Source organism: Perca fluviatilis, chromosome 21 (assembly GCF_010015445.1).
Source record: "Perca fluviatilis chromosome 21, GENO_Pfluv_1.0, whole genome shotgun sequence".
NCBI lineage: Eukaryota > Metazoa > Chordata > Actinopteri > Perciformes > Percidae > Perca > Perca fluviatilis.
This window is the reverse complement of record NC_053132.1, coordinates 28,647,161-28,665,161: the sequence shown is the minus strand read 5'-3', so window position 1 is coordinate 28,665,161 and position 18,001 is coordinate 28,647,161.

Sequence of the window (18,001 nt, the reverse complement as noted above, 5' to 3'; positions counted from 1 at the left end):
GTCAAATCAAATCAATCAATCAATAGCCGATTGAGGGCCGCAAAGCGAATGCAGAAGCGCCATTCACCCTGTTACAAGTTGATGAACCACTGAAACGATTTTGGAAACATTATTTTAAGGTAGATTATTTTGGTGCAAGTTTGCCAGATTGGGTAGCGGATCTGCAGTTTGAATGAGACATAAGAATAATGGTAATGGACAATCCGCTTCCAACCTGTAGGGGGACCGAAGTGGAAAAGTGCTTTAGTGTTGCTTTAAGATTATGATTTAAGTATAAACTGATCTCTGATAAGTGCCTGAGGGCATCTTCCACCATGTGTTTCCAATAGTTTCCTGGTCCTATTGTGTCAGCTAGGGTTAGCTATTAGCACACTGCTCACGACTCCTTCAACCAAGGGCGTAACTTTGGGTTCAGATCGGGGGGGGGGGGTCGAGATCGTGTATTAAAAAAGTGACAAAAACCTCCAAAAAATTATCGAAAAAAATTGGGTTTAAGATTAATTAGAAATATAATCCCTATAGTTGTAATAAATCCCTGAACTGTTGAGTGGCTAAAGGAATGTTTAAGCTTAAGCATGTAAAGGTTGGATAAGGTATGTGTTAACTGGGGTTTTATTAACTCAAGCATAATATACTTTTTTGTTTATTAAATTGTCAGAAATAACAGGTAAATGCATAGATTTCTGTCAAATAAGGTAACACAGACTCATTGCCTTTACTATACGAGGCGGATCATGCTTACTGTCATGTGTAGTCCTCTTCTCCCCCCCCCAAAGGACCATTCTGAGCCAGGAATAACCTTATTTTAAAAATAGTTTAAAAAAAGGTGCCACATTTAAAATTCAATGAAATTGGCCAAGTTTTGGAAATTAATTATTGCAAGTCTGCATTTCAAAAAAGTATATATGCTGTGTGTGTGTGTGTGTGTGTGTGTGTGTGTATGTGTATAATATATACATTTTTGGCATAGCCCCCCTGAAACAAACTCCACCAGCTGCCACTGGGTGAGAAAAGATGACGCAGGTGTCACACTCCTTCATTTTTCCTTTTCAGGTTTGTCTTCAGCACGTTTACACATTCACAAACACACTGACTTCCTGTACATGCACACACTGAGACAGTCTGGCATTATATCACACTTCATAAATGTATGATCATACATTTATTGGGGCAGCCAGCAGGGTTGAAGAACCTGCGTCACCTGAATCAATGCTGACACCCTCCTTATTCAACACTGCAACCTCCAAACATGAATGAGCCTCTTTTCCGAGCTCTCCACAGTCAAAAACTGAGGAGACTAGAGAGATGTTAGGCATCTTACGTGGAAATAAAACACTAGCTGACACGCCCTTCACTTTGAAATCCTATCCAGCCAAATGTATCTAAGCCATTTATCAAAATCTTCAGCAGTTTTATCTGTGCATATTTATCTTTCCCCGTCTTTTAGTTTACAGGATACATTTTCTGCCTGCCTGAGAATTGATCCAGCCTCCAAAATCCTGACACACGCTGATGTTTGTCTATCTCCCCATCTGACTCTATTCTAAACCAATGGGTTGTGTGTGGCGCAAGTCTGCCCCCTAGTGACTAAATACCACCATGGCTGTGAGGCTAACAGCCACTCACACAGTACAACTTCCCACATGTCTAAATGTGATTATAAGTAGATTAATTTACACCTTCATCTAATGAGTGAGTATGTTTTTATGTTCTGCCACATTCATTCACACTGCGAGCATTATATTGGAAAGCTGCCAAGAGACAACAGGGAATAACATACTGGAAGTATATGATTCATACAGAGCATAGTAACACATAATTAGTTGTCTGAATGTTGAACAGTTTCACACATTACATAGTCTGCTAATTAAACACCCGTCTGGAGTTTCCTGAGAAACGAGGCTGGAAGCAGGCAAAGCGAGGAACTGCCCCAGGGTCTCAAGGCCCTCAGGGGGGCCTAAATACTAAATACTGAGGCCTTAAGGTAAAAGGTAAGACATTCACCAAACACACAGTATTACAATGTAGTTTCAGGATCTTTATTCTTTCAGTTATTTTATATTGTGCTCACATGGTACACGTTCGTAAATAAATTAGCATTTAATCAAGGTACCACAGAAAACAAACTAATTTCTAAATACAGCGCTTTCAGATATGCAATACACGACATTGCTGGCTTCAACTATCTGTTGAAGTGATGGCTTTTTTTTTTTCCTGCGCTTTGGTCAGACATGCCAGACATTTACAGTAAGGGCCACAGCTGTCGGTGATATTTGGCCCCTGATGCATGAGAGGGAGCAGATTATCAGATTATCGGAGTGGTGTCAGTTATCTCACCAAGCTGCATCAGTGATGGATTTCAAAACTTGAGTCGTAACCACACAGGGAAATAATATAGGGTGCTGGTCTAAATATTATTGTGGTTTCATTTTTAAAGCCTGATCTGACATGAGAAGAACCTCCCTAACCAATTAGAATCGGCTCATTCCCAGTGTTTCATGGTTTATTAGATTTATCTATGTATTGAACCGTGTGCTGTTGCCGCCTTAATTACAGCATTCTGTTCAGACATGTGTTTGAAGGGTTACGGAGATGTTACTCAGTCTGATGTATAGATTGCCATCTGGACCCCTAATGTAAAAGTGACTAGTGACAAGATGTGTCATGTCTTAAAGGAGCATAATACATCAGAGAGTGGCAGAAACAAGTATATTTTTTGCCCCAGGGCCCCCTTTTGAGTTAATGAGGCCCTGCATAGAAATCCTGCTTTTGGTCCATTTTAGATGAGGGCAAACTAGGGGTAGAAAAAAACAAATCTAAAATCCTATGTATCGTGATTTTTAAAATCGATTCTTTTCCCTAGAATCGATATTGATTTGATTTGACTTACCAATGATTGAGCTAAATATGTTCTGTTTAGACGGTAACGCTGACGGCGGCTACATCATAGCTGTTTCCAGCTAAACAGAGCGAAAGCAGAAAACCCATGTTGTGTTCTTCTTTACAAATGAACTAAATGTCAGACCGACTGACTGATGTGATGTCATTCTTCTTAGAAAACTATCAGTTTTTAGAAATGTCTCATGATATATTGCCTCTAGAAGTGTATTATTCAACTTTTGTCTTTGTTAAAGAAGGAAAAGAAAATCACAATTCTCAATACCATTGAATCGCAATACTTCTAGAATCGCAATAAATGAAAATCGCAATACAAATCCAATCAGCACCCATGTATCGTAAAAAAATGCAATCGGGACAAAAGCATATCGTCCCGGCCCTTAGGGCAAACGCTCCAGACCGTCCTCACCCAGAAAACGACCGTATAGGTGGATTGTGCAAGCAGCACTGTGTTGCATTGTACCGACCTATATTTACGTAGCGCCAAAATTAAGGTGGGAGGGATGGGTCAATCAAACACACGACTTTAACTCAGAGGACCGGGGTCCTGTGTGTGTGTACCAAATTCAATACTTTTTAGGCACTGACCGAGTATCGAAAAATGCCTCGTCATTAAATACCCAATTTCAGTACCTAAGGAGTAAATCTCATCAACGTCAGTGAACCAATCAGCATGCAGCATGCTTCTACCAAGATCTAATAATGTCTGTGATTGGCTATCTAACGTTAAACTTCGTAGAGACACACAGGAAAAACTCTGTTACTATGTAACACAGAAACGGCTCACGTAGTCAGAGCTAAAAAATACATGAAGAGATTTTTTGCCGTAATGTGTAATGTCGTAATTTCTTTATGTTTTATAAAATCGCTATCGAAAAAAGTATTGTTTAGGAACCGGTATCGAAGATCTTTGAACGATACCGAGCCCTAACCATAAGTCAACTTTCAATGTTGAAATGAACCGTTTTATGGACCTTAGTGCGTGACGTACTGACGTCCATGACGTCAAGTTACGTCCTCATTTAAGTAGTTTTACGTGACTTATTTTAAGCCAATCCCTGATGTTTTACCAACCCTACATATTTGTGTTGCCTAAACTTAACTAGTTCTGTTTCACAACATTAAATACGTGTTTAAAACTGCCACCGTTGCGTTAAATAGAACGGTCACATGATTAAAACTTCCTCTGCGGTCCCATGTTACGTCACGTTTAAAATAACCACGGGGAGGCAGTAAATAGAACGGTCATAAATGTCATTTTGGGAGTCATTGACATTCGACCTATTCTGCTGTTTAGGCGTGAGGATGTGTTGAACCATCATACTTTCTATTTTGTATGAGCCTATTTTGCCAGTGGAATGACAGAGCTATGGTAGACTGGTGATGGTGCAGCACTTTTGCCCTGTATAGGGTTAAAATGCCGCCTTCGAAATCCTCTAAGTGCGGTCTTATCACTAAGTGCGCTGTTGCCAAAATGCCACGTTTACATGTTTCTGTGTGCTTCAAACAGAATGTTAAAGTTCTCGACAAACAGACAGTGACGTGATGCTCTAAAGCCTGGCTTCCCACGTTTCTCCATTTCTAAGATGAAACCCTTCTTCCTTTTGAGTTGAGGTCAAACAGAGGGAAATGACGTGGCTATGGATAAGACATTTCAAAGATCCCACTAGCATTCTTGAAGTCTCCTCCACCTCAGTGCAAAGCAGAAGGATGGGAAGTACAGACCTGTCTAAGATACAGTGAAGCTGTGTATCTTTCACTGGAATTGCAAAATTCTGTGACCTTAACCCAGGGTATCCAGAGGTAGAGTACCGCTCCTCCTGCATGCAGTGGTGGAATGTAACTAAGTACATTTATTCAAGTACTGTATTTAAGTCCAAATGTTGAGGTACTTGTATTTTACTTGAGTCTTTTCGTTTCATGCCACTTTCTACTCCGCTACATTACAGAGAGAAATATTGTATGTTTTACTCCACTACATTCATCTGACAGCTTTAGTTACTTTACACATTAAGATTTTTGATCACAAAACATGTAGTTTATAAAATCTGATGTTTTATTATAAATGAAACTAGCCGATAATATAACGGCCTACAAGTCCAGCTGAAATGATTAGACCATTAAACACACAACTTTCTAAAATGGGACGATTTTTATTGACATTTAATACTTTAACCATTTAACCATTTTCCTGATGATACTTACATACGTTTACTTAAGTAACATTTTCAATGCAGGTCTTTTACTTGTTTTTTTCAATGTGGTATTAGTACTTTTACTGTAGTAAAGGATCTGAATACTTCTTCCACCGCTGCATGCATGACTACATGGACTAAAATCTACTGAATCATATTACGTAACAATAGTTGTGAAGCAATGATGCCATTTATATTGGACATACTCAACAACCAACTAATAATCACACACATTAGACACATTATGATCTTGTAAAGTTGCTATGGCTAACGTTTAAGCAATCAAACGCCTGCTTACATATCCAGCAGACACGGAGCAACATTAGCATTTAATTAGAGCCGTGCTTCTGCTGCCTAATGAATGCTGTTCCCTCTCATATTAGCTCTGCCGTGGTCTCCTGGGCAGCGTTGCCAGATGGGAAATGTTAAACCATCGTACCAGTGGCTTAAAATGATCGTATTTTTTAGGAAAATGATCATGTGCAAGTCATAACCACAGGAACAAATAGGCATAAATGTGTAATTTTAAGATTGTTATTTGGGCATTTAAGGCCCAACAGGTAAAGACATGAGAGGGGACAGAGAGGGGGAATGACATGTATGCAGCAGGTGGGAATCGAGCCCACGGCCGCTCTGGCAAGGACTGAGCTTCTGTATTAGGCACCCCTAAATATCATTTTATGACATTTTGGCACGCCTATAAATCTGCAAGTAGACGTAGCTATGATGCGTGGAAGGGGGTGCGTGCACACGAGTCCATCAGTCTAAATATTTGAGTAATAGCCTAGAATTAAAACAATTAATGACAATTCCAAATTCAATTCACTTTTCAATTGTCTCAGAAATAATTGCCATTTACATAATCATTGTCTCTTTCAGTCAAATTTAAAAAAGATATATTTATGTATTACTTTTGCTAACAAATTACATTTTTGAATGAATCCCAGGATACATCTTTTGGTTATATCACTGTCATGTGACCCAGATAATGTAATAACACAGGTACACAGCCTATAAAATAAATCATGCCTCTTTATTATCATTAAACATTAGGTTTCTTTCTTAAATGAACGTAAAAATGACAATTAGCATCAACAGTCATAGCCCTTAGGACCTTAGCTAATGTTAGCAATTAATTGCAGTTAAACAAAGATAATGTAAAAAATATTGTGATTAGACAATAATTGTTAAAATTTTTAAAGACACCACACTGGAAGCCTGTTTGTATTCTGCCTGAAAACAGTTAAGGCCATAAGCTAAGCTAATTTAATTAATAACTGGGCTCTTCAAATAAGCGTTGAGCGGCGGGAGAGAGAACGACGTCATCATAGCCTACACCAAGCATGATCGATGATGACGATAGCGCAGCGACGGCGAGCAGCTTTTTGTTTACATTCAACATGGCGGCCACCGAAGCGCCCGTTGATGCTGCTGTCGCTGCTACGTCACCTGATCGTTGGTTTGATTGGTTGAAGGACTATCCAATTGCGCCCAGAGGCATTTGGGTGGCATCCGTTGGTGACGCCCCTTTGGAAATGGGCTGTGAATGAAGCTTGCCCAGAACCACTCTCAGGTCCATAGACTGTTAATAATATTTACAGTCAATGGTTACAACTGAGAAGGGTCTGGTGTCAACCAGCAGTGTTTCCCAGACATAGACTACTGTGTGGTGGTGTTGAGGATGAGGACCAGCCTGAACCGGAGGTATCAGTCTGAAACAGAGCTCCGACCGTTCAGTCCGACCAGTGGAATTAGTTGTGTTAATAATTTGTTTACAATATTTTCAGGCTTCAACCAGTGAAAGACAGGGTCAGGGAGAGAAAGAGATAGATTCGTAAGACATTAAAGTAGGAAAGGAGGACAGAATCCAACAGCGTGTCCTCAGTTTTTGATACTTAATTGATACGAAAATAAGTTACACCCGCACTAATTGATCATATACAGAGGGCAGAATTTTTGTACAACTACAATACTTAATGTACATCTGACAAAAGTCCCTTTCCGACCGGAGGGATTTTTGCAGTTCCTAGAACATGACGTTCCTAGAACACTTTTTTTCTCGTGTTCCGACTGGACCAATTTGGGGATTATTAAGTTCCTCTGACTGCAGTTCCTGTAACTCTTTCAGCTCCTACTTCAGGGCAGGGTCTTTTCCCTTTTCTGCATAGGAACCCTTAGTGACCTAGCAACGTCTGAAACACAAACAGTACATATTGTACATACTGTCTGTTGCTATTCTCCTACGTATGCTAACTCATAAGACAAACATCAACAACAACATCTTCTGTGTTTCTCTGTTAAGTACTCCAGCCTAGTCTTTAAACGCAGCCGTTCGAACTCCGTTATGAGGATCCTGGCAAGGCACGAACATTCCGATGGCATCCTCCATGCTGGTTTGTTGTTGTATGTGGCGCTAAAGTCAAGTGACGGCACTATAAAGACCGTTGCCGTGCTTGCGTCACTCCCTTACCCCCCCTACCAGTTCCTATGGTCACTTGGCGGTCCCTCCAGGATTTCACGATGGCGGCAATTCACGCAAATTCAACCAATCACCGTGAATTTGGTGCAACTCGCAATTTTGATCAATCACCGCAACTTTTCCGCAAACTTGACCAATAACCAGAGTTTCCTGCGACTTTAACCAATCCCAGCAGTCCCACGTGCCAGACTTTACGTCAGTTTGATGTGACTCTGAGAGCCACTGACCAAGCGGGAGTGAGAGAGAGCTCGTTTCCGATATGAAGACGAGACTCCAACATCTCAAATTTACCAACAAAACGTACAGCGAAATAATCTACATCATCACATACCCTTCACCATACCTAGAGATTGGCATGGTTTTATTTCAGTTAGCCATATAGCTGGTTTGATTTGCACTGAAAGATGATCTTATGGAAAGTACCTAGTCAATCTCTAGGTATGGTGAAGGGTATGTGATGATGTGGGGGGGGGCTATTTTAATTCCAAAGGCCAAGGGAACTTTATCAGGATGCAGTATCCTGGATCCATGAAATAACTGGCCTTTAATAATAAAAATCTGCCTGCCTCTATAGGATTTTAACATAGGGGTGTGTATACTTATGCCTCCCTGTATTTTAAGGAAGAACATTTATTTATTTACGATACATTATTCATTCACAAAGTCCTTAAAGGTTGTATTTTTCCTAATTCTTTTAATTAAGGCATTAAGATCAATTAGATTTTTTATTCCTCTTTTTAGTCAACTTTCGCATGGGTGTGTAAACTTATGCAAGCCACTGTGTGAGTGTGTGTGTGAGTGAGTGAGTGAGTGTGTGTGTTTGACGTAGATTGGAGTAGTATTTTGTATTATATATATATATATATATAAAATTAGTGCTGTCAAACGATTAAAATATTTAATCGCATTAATGTCATAGTTAACTCACAATTAATCGCAATTAATCGCACATTTTTATCTATTTTAAATGTCCCTTGACTTCTTTTTGTCCCATTATATTTTCTCATTTTAATACTCTTATCAACATGGAAAAGTGGATTGGCTTGCTTTGTGCAAATTATTTTTTTATTGAAATAGAATGGAAATTGTTTTATTTGAAACGGGGACAATGCACAAATAAACATTAAACTTGTTAAACAAGAGAATATGTCTTGGGCCAGGTTATAGCAACAATTGCTAATTTCCACCTGTAGTCCCTGGGCAGGTAAACAACAAGGTAAAAGCAGGTAAAACAACATTGGCATATATATACGTAGTGTTCAATTTCACACTAACATTCACACTTGGAGCTAATAATCTGTCACACAATGTAACACTGTTACCTCCATTTTCCATTGCAGATAGTACTGCCTCATGCCTGAGGCGAGCGTGGCTGGTCGTCATAGAGACTACCGTGGGCGTAGTTTGGTAGCGTTGCATTTCCCCATAGACAGTTTCCCCCGACTCATTTCCTGGTTGTCCTTCTCCATAAACTCAAGGAGAGGGGTAACTTTTCCTGCTCCAGGTTTCCCACCGTGGTCAGAAAGAACAGGGGAGACTATTTGGTTCTCTCACTGACTGTAGAGTCACTACTCGCTCCGACGCTAATCGCCGTGACGAGCCTACTAGCTACGCGGCTCACAAGCCCAAACAAGTGTGTGCAGCCCATTGACATATATATAATGGACCAATAGACCCCGTTGCTCTGGACGGAGACCAGTGAAGGATATTAGAAGCACTTTTCCGGTGATCTCTTGCTTTACTGCGCAGCCTCCAACTGAGAGAGACAACGTAAATGTGACGTGAGCAACGTGTCTGAAAGTTGTAAGTCTTCTGGTAGCTGTGCCAAGAGAAATCTCAGTCATTCCCAATCTTACAGAGACGGAGAGCGTAGGTATATGTAAGGAGATAACATAAGCACAGGCTAATTATTGCTAACTAACATGCTAGTTAACATTAGTAATTAAACCTAAACAGCTAATGTAAGTCGAAACTGCCTGCGAGCTTCTCCTGTACTATACGGTAATTCCTCTACTGTGCGACAGTAAGTCTCGTGGTTATGACCCAATCGTTAGCCTATTTTTACAAAAACGTCTGCTACGGAGCCATAATGTGAGGTACAAGGTAATGGAGTCTTTTATACATTGTCGTGTTTCTTTAGAACTAAACAATGGACAAATAGAGTTTAAGTTAAGTTATTCGCTGTCAAAGTGGCGCCAAAATGTATGCTAGTCAGTGGAATGCTAACGGGAGGTGATCTCTTTGTAGCGTCAAAATGGCGCCATAGGAGGTTAGAGTTCTGAAGCGAAGCTTACCCCCTTGGTGCGGCCGCAGCGTGTGTCTGTTTTGTTTCCGGTCTGCGAAATACCCGCCCTTCAATCACTACTATTGGCCAGGCGTCCAAGGTAACGTAACCCCATTTGTTCAGGTCCTATCCCCTGACCAATCGGCTATCGTAACCTTAACCACTCGAGGTGAAATGCCTAACCGCAACAATCGAGCTGCTTCATAGGGCGGGTCTTGGCGTGGCTAGGGGTGGTACGGTTCATGAAAAAACACCCGAACCGCTCGGTTCGCTAGTCTCGGTTTGGAGCATGTGTGTACCGCACGGTTCGTCAGTACACTGTTAATGTGCACTAACCTCTTACTGCCGTAGTGCCCACTTTATACACCTATGTTAAACATTGACATATATATATAAGATGTTAAAACACTAACTGGAAATGACGAGCGGGATGGGCGTGACAAACGCAACCCATGGCAGCTGATTGGACGATCGCGTCACATGGGTCTGGCTGGTCCCTAATTTCAAAATAGACTGTCATGGCGGCTCGTTCAGAATACGATCTCATATTGTACTAAAATAGTTCACCGAAACGTGTTTCTGAAAACATTTTAAGCGAGAAATCGGCCATGCAGTTGCTGAATCTGTCTTCATTTCAGATCGACAAAGGTCAGTTTAAAAGATTTTCGTCAGATTTTGAGTGACACCGAGCCGACCGCTCCTCAAGTGGAGTGGGGTGCCGCTGCAGGTCAAGTCACGTCACCTGCAGAAATGTCAAGTGGGAGAGAGGCTGCCCAGAGCTGTAGGATGCGCCAGCGTCGTTTATAGTCTGGTGTGTGGGAACATTTGGGATTTCATGGTACCTATGATGAAATAAAACAATATATAGAACTGCCACTGTGTGCATGTTTTGTGCAACATGCATTCAATATGCTAATTTTAGCTATATATCATATGCTGAAGTATATTCTGGAGTGTTAAAGATTAAAAGAAAAAATAACAAGAACCGTACAGAACCGAAAACCGTGACCCTAAAACCGTGATACAAACCGAACCGTGGGTTTTGTGAACCGTACCACCCCTAGGCGTGGCCATAGTGGGATTCGTAATTTTGCTTCCGGACTAGCTAGATCCGAAAGAACGTTATGACATATATCTATCTATCTATCTATCTATCTATCTATATCTATATCTATATATATATTTATATATATATATATATATATATATATATATATATATATATATATATATATATATATATACACACACACATACACATTTCTCTTTTAATTATTTGTTCGAAATAAAGATTTCATTCATTCTTACCAGAGGTGGGGTTCAGTGTGGACATTACTCTACACTGTATTTCTCAGTCTGAGTGAGCCTGAGACCTACGTTCTCTTTATTTCCCAGTTTCTTGCCTTCCTTTCCCTGTCCCCATGGACTGCTGATGTCTCTCTGTATGCAGCACCTGGGGGGAGGCATGTTGCTCATCTCTTAAGCCCATTTAACAGCTCGTTAACCATCCGTCACCTTTCTCCCACTTTCCCCGCTGTTCCAGGTAATCATTACTTCTTGGTCTGGCTCCATGTTTGCAATGTGGTGGAAATGAGCCATGGGCATTGCAGAGTGGAGCAGATTTTTACCACTGCACACCATAAAAACACAAACAGGGCCAGGCGTAACGAGACTCGAGACTCCCCACACACACACACACACACACACACACACACACACACACACACACACACACACAAAGGCAATGAAGACACGGGAGAACCCAACGACACAGAATGCTCAGAGGTTAGCCACGGGTAATTCAATTGGACGGCAGGTAAAAGACAGGAAGGCTTTGGTGTTACACTGCACATTATGCTCATTTACAGCACAATTACAATTGTCCCCCACACAGGTAAACTGTGGAGACGGCCGCGGGGGACGGGCGACAACAACAGGATGGCGGAGGTTGGGTTAAGGAAAAAAACAACGGGAAAGGACGCCTCACACGCCGGGAGATGGCCGCGGGGAGAGGACGCCTCACACATCGGGAGACGGCCGCGGGAGAGGACGCCTCACATGGTGGGACACGGTCGCGGGGAAAAGAGGCCTCACACATCGGGAGACGGCCGCAGGGAACGCGCAACAATAACGGGACGGTTAACGGGGAAACAAAACACCACACGGGGTTCTCCGGGGTGAAAGTCCTGAATTGTTTGACCCATCCACCGGGTTGGATATTTAGACTAGAGAAAGAAGACCCTGACTTAAAGGGAAAGCAACTATGAGTCATGCTAAGTTTGCACTCACCAGCTCCATTGCAGAGATTCAGCAAATGACGTACATCAGGGCGAGCAGCATGAGCCTCCGTAAGGTTTCCTAATGAACTTCCATTTGCCATGACACATTTTATGTAAATGTATGTCTCTAATGCTGCAATCACTTAGACTGGGTAAAGCCAGCCCGGTCTGCCGGCCATTTGATTTCGCCCTGCAGCTCGGGCTGGAAACCACCGAAGCGCAGCACTCCATGGCAGCAACCCGTTGATGCCGCTGTCGCTGCTACGTCAGCCAGATCGTTGGTCTGATTGGTTGAAGGACTATTGGTTGACCAGACTAAGCTTAGCTTGGTCTGGTCAGTCAGACTATTCAATTCAATTTTATATATAGTATCAATTTCAAAACAAGAGTTATCTCAAGACACTTTACAGATAGAGTAGGTCTAGACCACACTCTATAATTTACAAAGACCCAACAATTTCAGTAATTCTAGCAAGACTAGCAATCCATTGTACTAAGAAACAACCTCTGACATGGAGAAGTGCGGTGGAACAGTCATTCATGTCATAAACCAGTAAGATCCATCTGGTCAGAGTTCGCCAACATGATCATGTATCAACAAAGCAAAACGTGCAAGAATGAAATGCCCCTTTCATTACCACCATGGATATAGTGCCACTCAGCCAGCCATGCCAAAACACTTATTTATGAACTTCAATATCCAATGGAAAATAATCTCAAAATGAAATAGCACAAAGTGGTGTCAATATAAAACACAGCGCTTTCAAGCCAGAGAGCGGAGTTTAAAGGTCTCATGGCTAGGGCTGTGACGGTATAGTATTTTTCTTAACGCGGTGACGAGGCAACATATCACCGCGGTATGGCGGTTAACCGCAACCCCCTTACAAGAGTAACGTAAATTAGAGCGAGAATGACCAGGGGCCTTAAGTGATTGACGTCAGTGCCCGTGTGGAGAGCAAGCGGTAACGGAGAGCAGCGTATGAGTGCTGCTGTGAGGAAAAGCGAGAGGAAAAAGAGATAGCAAAGATGATGTAAAGTAAACAATAAAACAACAAGCTTGAGCTTCTCAAGACACAGTGGCTTTATCTGTTGTCAATACCGCCGGTAAAGTGAATGGCCGTTACCCCCCGATAAATATCGGCTTAACCCATAGCACAGTGTTTCCATTTCAGCTCAGTGTGAGTCTTTACTGAGTTTTGCTGTCATTTATGGCCACTCTGCTTTCTCTCGTCTCCGTTGATCTATTCCACAGACAGTTCAGAAAGCTCTATTGTCAATAAAGTAAAAAGAAAAAAAAAAGGTTTGCCGACAATGCCAAGGGCAGACGCTCCGCAGCACAGCGGTCTTAGCAGCTGAGCAGACAGAGTGCTCTGTCTAAGATAACCAATATAAGCTGCTCTGTTTAGGCTACAAAACGTGCATGCAGGCTGAGATTCAACCATTCGGTTTTGTCAGGAAGGAAACTCCGCTAGCTGCTAGGCTAATGTGCAATGGTAAACACTGCAGCGTTAACGTTAATGTGTCCACGCTGAAGTCACGGGCAACTTGCGTTTTTTTTTCTCTCCATAAACTCTTGAATGTAGGATAGAAGACAGTCGATGAGGGTAACTACACAATGATTATTGCTTTCATTAAATGTCATATCACACAATATCTGTTCTCCTGTAAGTTACGCGAGCTAAAGGTAAAATAAATGCGGTGATGGCGGTGATGACGTCATGACCGCGGTAGTGGCACGTTACCGCTGGTATTGCGGTGATGCCGTTATCGTCACAGCCCTACTCATGGCATGAAAATTTCACTTGATGAGTTTTTTTTTAACATTAATATGCGTTCCCCCAGGCTGCCTATGGTCCCCCAGTGGCTACAAATGGTGATAGGTAGAAGGTCATAAGGAGAAAGGTTACCCCCCCTTTCTCTGCTTTGCCCACTCAGAGAATTTGGTCCACCCATGAGAGAGAGGCATCATGGCTTTCAAACGAGCAAAATGGCAGTTGGTCAAGGCCACACCCCCACCCCTCCACCTTGCCCCCTCCCCCCCTCTCTCCCCCTCAATAGCTACAGACATAGAAATGGCACATCCTAAGGAAAGCTCATTGTGGGACTGGCTCTAGTGGCTGTAATTCTGCACCAAGGCTGAATTTCGGGAAAGAGACTTCAGATACAGTATTAGGGGACCACTAAGGTCTATATAAAAGAGACTTCAGATACAGTATTAGGGGACCACTAAGGTCTATATAAAAGAGACTTCAGATACAGTATTAGGGGACCACTAAGACCTATATAAAAGAGACTTCAGATACAGTATTAGGGGACCACTAAGGTCTATATAAAAGAGACTTCAGATACAGTATTAGGGGACCATTAAGACCTATATAAAAGAGACTTCAGATAGCCGTATTAGGGACCACTAAGGTCTATATAAAAGAGACTTCAGATACAGTATTAGAGGACCACTAAGGCCTATATAAAAGAGACTTCAGATACAGTATTAGGGGACCACTAAGGTCTATATAAAAGAGACTTCAGATACAGTATTAGGGGACCACTAAGGTCTATATAAAAGAGACTTCAGATACAGTATTAGGGGACCACTAAGGTCTATATAAAAGAGACTTCAGATACAGTATTAGGGGACCACTAAGGTCTATATAAAAGAGACTTCAGATACAGTATTAGGGGACCACTAAGGTCTATATAAAAGAGACTTCAGATACAGTATTAGGGGACCACTAAGGTCTTCTGGGGAGTTTACTCCCCGGAGTCCTTGGGCCCTATTTTAACGATCTGAAACGCAAGTATGAAACGCCAAACGCAAGTAGCTTTGTGGGCGGATCTCTGGCGCTGTTGCTATTATACCGGCGGGATAAATGAGTCTTGCGCCCGACGCAAATCTAAAATGGGTTGGTCTGAAGTAGCTAGGTGTGGTTTGGGCGTAACGTGAAAATAACCAATCAGAGCGTCATCTCTCATTCCCTTTAAGAGCAGGCGCGCTTGTTCCATGGCGGACTGCTATTATGATGGCGGATTTGCCTGGCACACGCCAGCAGGAGCTGTCCGGGATGCGGCAAAGTAATAAATGCCCGTCTTGACCAGGTGGCGATGTTGCTGCGGCCTCTCGGGCGCATCTCCTCAAGTCTGGAGAGGATTGCTGCAGCCATGGAGCGTGGGCCTCCAAACGCAACACCTGCTCCTGTTGTGCCCCTTCCTCCTCCCCCCACTCCATCTCCGTCCACCCGCTCCATCAGGACCGCATCGCGCATTACTCCCGGACCAGATTCCGCCGGACTGTCCAATCCCACCGTAGTTCAACATCACGTCTCCTTAAGTCCTCTAATATTTCCTCATTTATGTCATCAACACATCCATGATTCATGGAAATGTGTAAAACACAACAAGCCACAAAGAATGCTGCGACTTTTTGAGGATTGTACTGTAAAGTGCCTCCTGATCTATCCAAACACATGAAGCGCATTTTCAGTAATATTTTTCTTTGTAATTATGTATGGTTTTCAAAAATGGGAACTGCTGTAGATGAGAGATGTATGCGTTGGCGGTACACGCTACATTATGGCCAAGCATGCGCCCCTAAAATAGCATCTGAATAACGCTACTACTGACTTTAGACTAGCACCACTGACTTTAGACCAGGTTTTTCCTGGTCAGTGGCGGAATTGTTTTCTGAAACTGCAAAATAGGACCACATAATGTTTGCGCCGGAACACACCTCCTCTTTTCGCTGAACCGCCCCCTGGAGCGCAAATAAATTCCCTAATTTACCGACGTGCGTCTGTGGAGGGAAAGGTCCGCTGTGCGTCGGGTGCAAAATAGGAATGATACATGCGTCGGTGTACAAAGGTAATTGCGCTGAGTGCAAGATAGGGCCCCTTATGTTTTTTCCCCCAGCGTATTTCCTTGGAGAACGTTGGCACCAAGATCCTGGTTCCAGCTGTCGCCGTGGTCCTGCTGCACTCCCTGCTGAGCTCAGCGGTGCCCTGCAATGTCATGCTGCGTCCTGCTGAACCCTGCTGCTTCCGGCGGAACCCTGCAGCTTCCCGCTACATCCATCCATGCTCTGCTGGGCCACGCTACATCCTGTAACGCCCTGCAGCGCCCTGATATGACATGAACTACCACGACTAACATTTGAAGTCACTGTTCCATTATTAATGTGACTATTATCGCCACTGTTCATCGCATCCCCAACCGGCTCGTCAGACACCGCCTACCAAGAGCCTGGGTCTGTCCGAGGTTTCTTCCCAAGAGGGAGTTTTTCCTCGCCACTGTCGCACTGCTCGCTCTTGAGGGACTTATTGTAATTGTTGGGGCTTTGTAAATTATAGAGTGTGGTCTAGACCTACTCTATCTGTAAAGTGTCTCGAGATAACCTATGTTATGATTTGATACTATAAATAAAATTGAACTGAATTGAATTAAGGTCTATATGAAAGAGACTTCAGATACAGTATTAGGGGACCACTAAGGTCTATATGAAAGAGACTTCAGATACAGTATTAGGGGACCACTAAGGTCTATATGAAAGAGACTTCAGATACAGTATTAGGGGACCACTAAGGTCTATATAAAAGAGACTTCAGATACAGTATTAGGGGACCACTAAGGTCTATATAAAAGAGACTTCAGATACAGTATTAGGGGACCACTAAGGCCTATATAAAAGAGACTTCAGATACAGTATTAGGGGACCACTAAGGTCTATATAAAAGAGACTTCAGATACAGTATTAGGGGACCACTAAGGTCTATATGAAAGAGACTTCAGATACAGTATTTGGGGACCACTAAGGCCTATATAAAAGAGACTTCAGATACAGTATTAGGGGACCACTAAGGTCTATATGAAAGAGACTTCAGATACAGTATTAGGGGACCACTAAGGCCTATATAAAAGAGACTTCAGATACAGTATTAGGGGACCACTAAGGCCTATATAAAAGAGACTTCAGATACAGTATTAGGGGACCACTAAGGCCTATATAAAAGAGACTTCAGATACAGTATTAGGGGACCACTAAGGTCTATATAAAAGAGACTTCAGATACAGTATTAGGGGACCACTAAGGTCTATATGAAAGAGACTTCAGATACAGTATTAGGGGACCACTAAGGCCTATATAAAAGAGACTTCAGATACAGTATTAGGGGACCACTAAGGCCTATATAAAAGAGACTTCAGATACAGTATTAGGGGACCACTAAGGTCTATATGAAAGAGACTTCAGATACAGTATTAGGGGACCACTAAGGTCTATATAAAAGAGACTTCAGATACAGTATTAGGGGACCACTAAGGTCTATATGAAAGAGACTTCAGATACAGTATTAGGGGACCACTAAGGTCTATATGAAAGAGACTTCAGATACAGTATTAGGGGACCACTAAGGCCTATATAAAAGCATCCAAAGAGCACCATTTCATGGGACCTTTAATTTGCAGCAAAAACAAAATACTTTTACCCAGGAAACACTTTGGGAGTGTTTTAATCTTCGGGAGTGTTTTAATCCAAACCACCATCTTTTTCCTAAACTTAACTATCATAGTACGAACTTGGCTCACAGTCACCTATTGGATGCTGCTGGTAACTGGCGTCCCGGAGCTCTGTAGAGACTAAATACAACCAACAACAACTGCTGTTCTGATTTTATCGTTCTATCGCACTATAGACTTAAACTTAATGAATTGATGCACCGACTGGAGAGCACTTTAAATTTCGTTGTACTTGTGACAATGACAATAAAGACTATTCTATTCTAAACTGTTCATGTTACAGCGCTTTACTTAGTTAAAAATACTTCTCTTTTAGGTATATAATATATGGTCTATTGGTGAAGTAGCATTGATCACT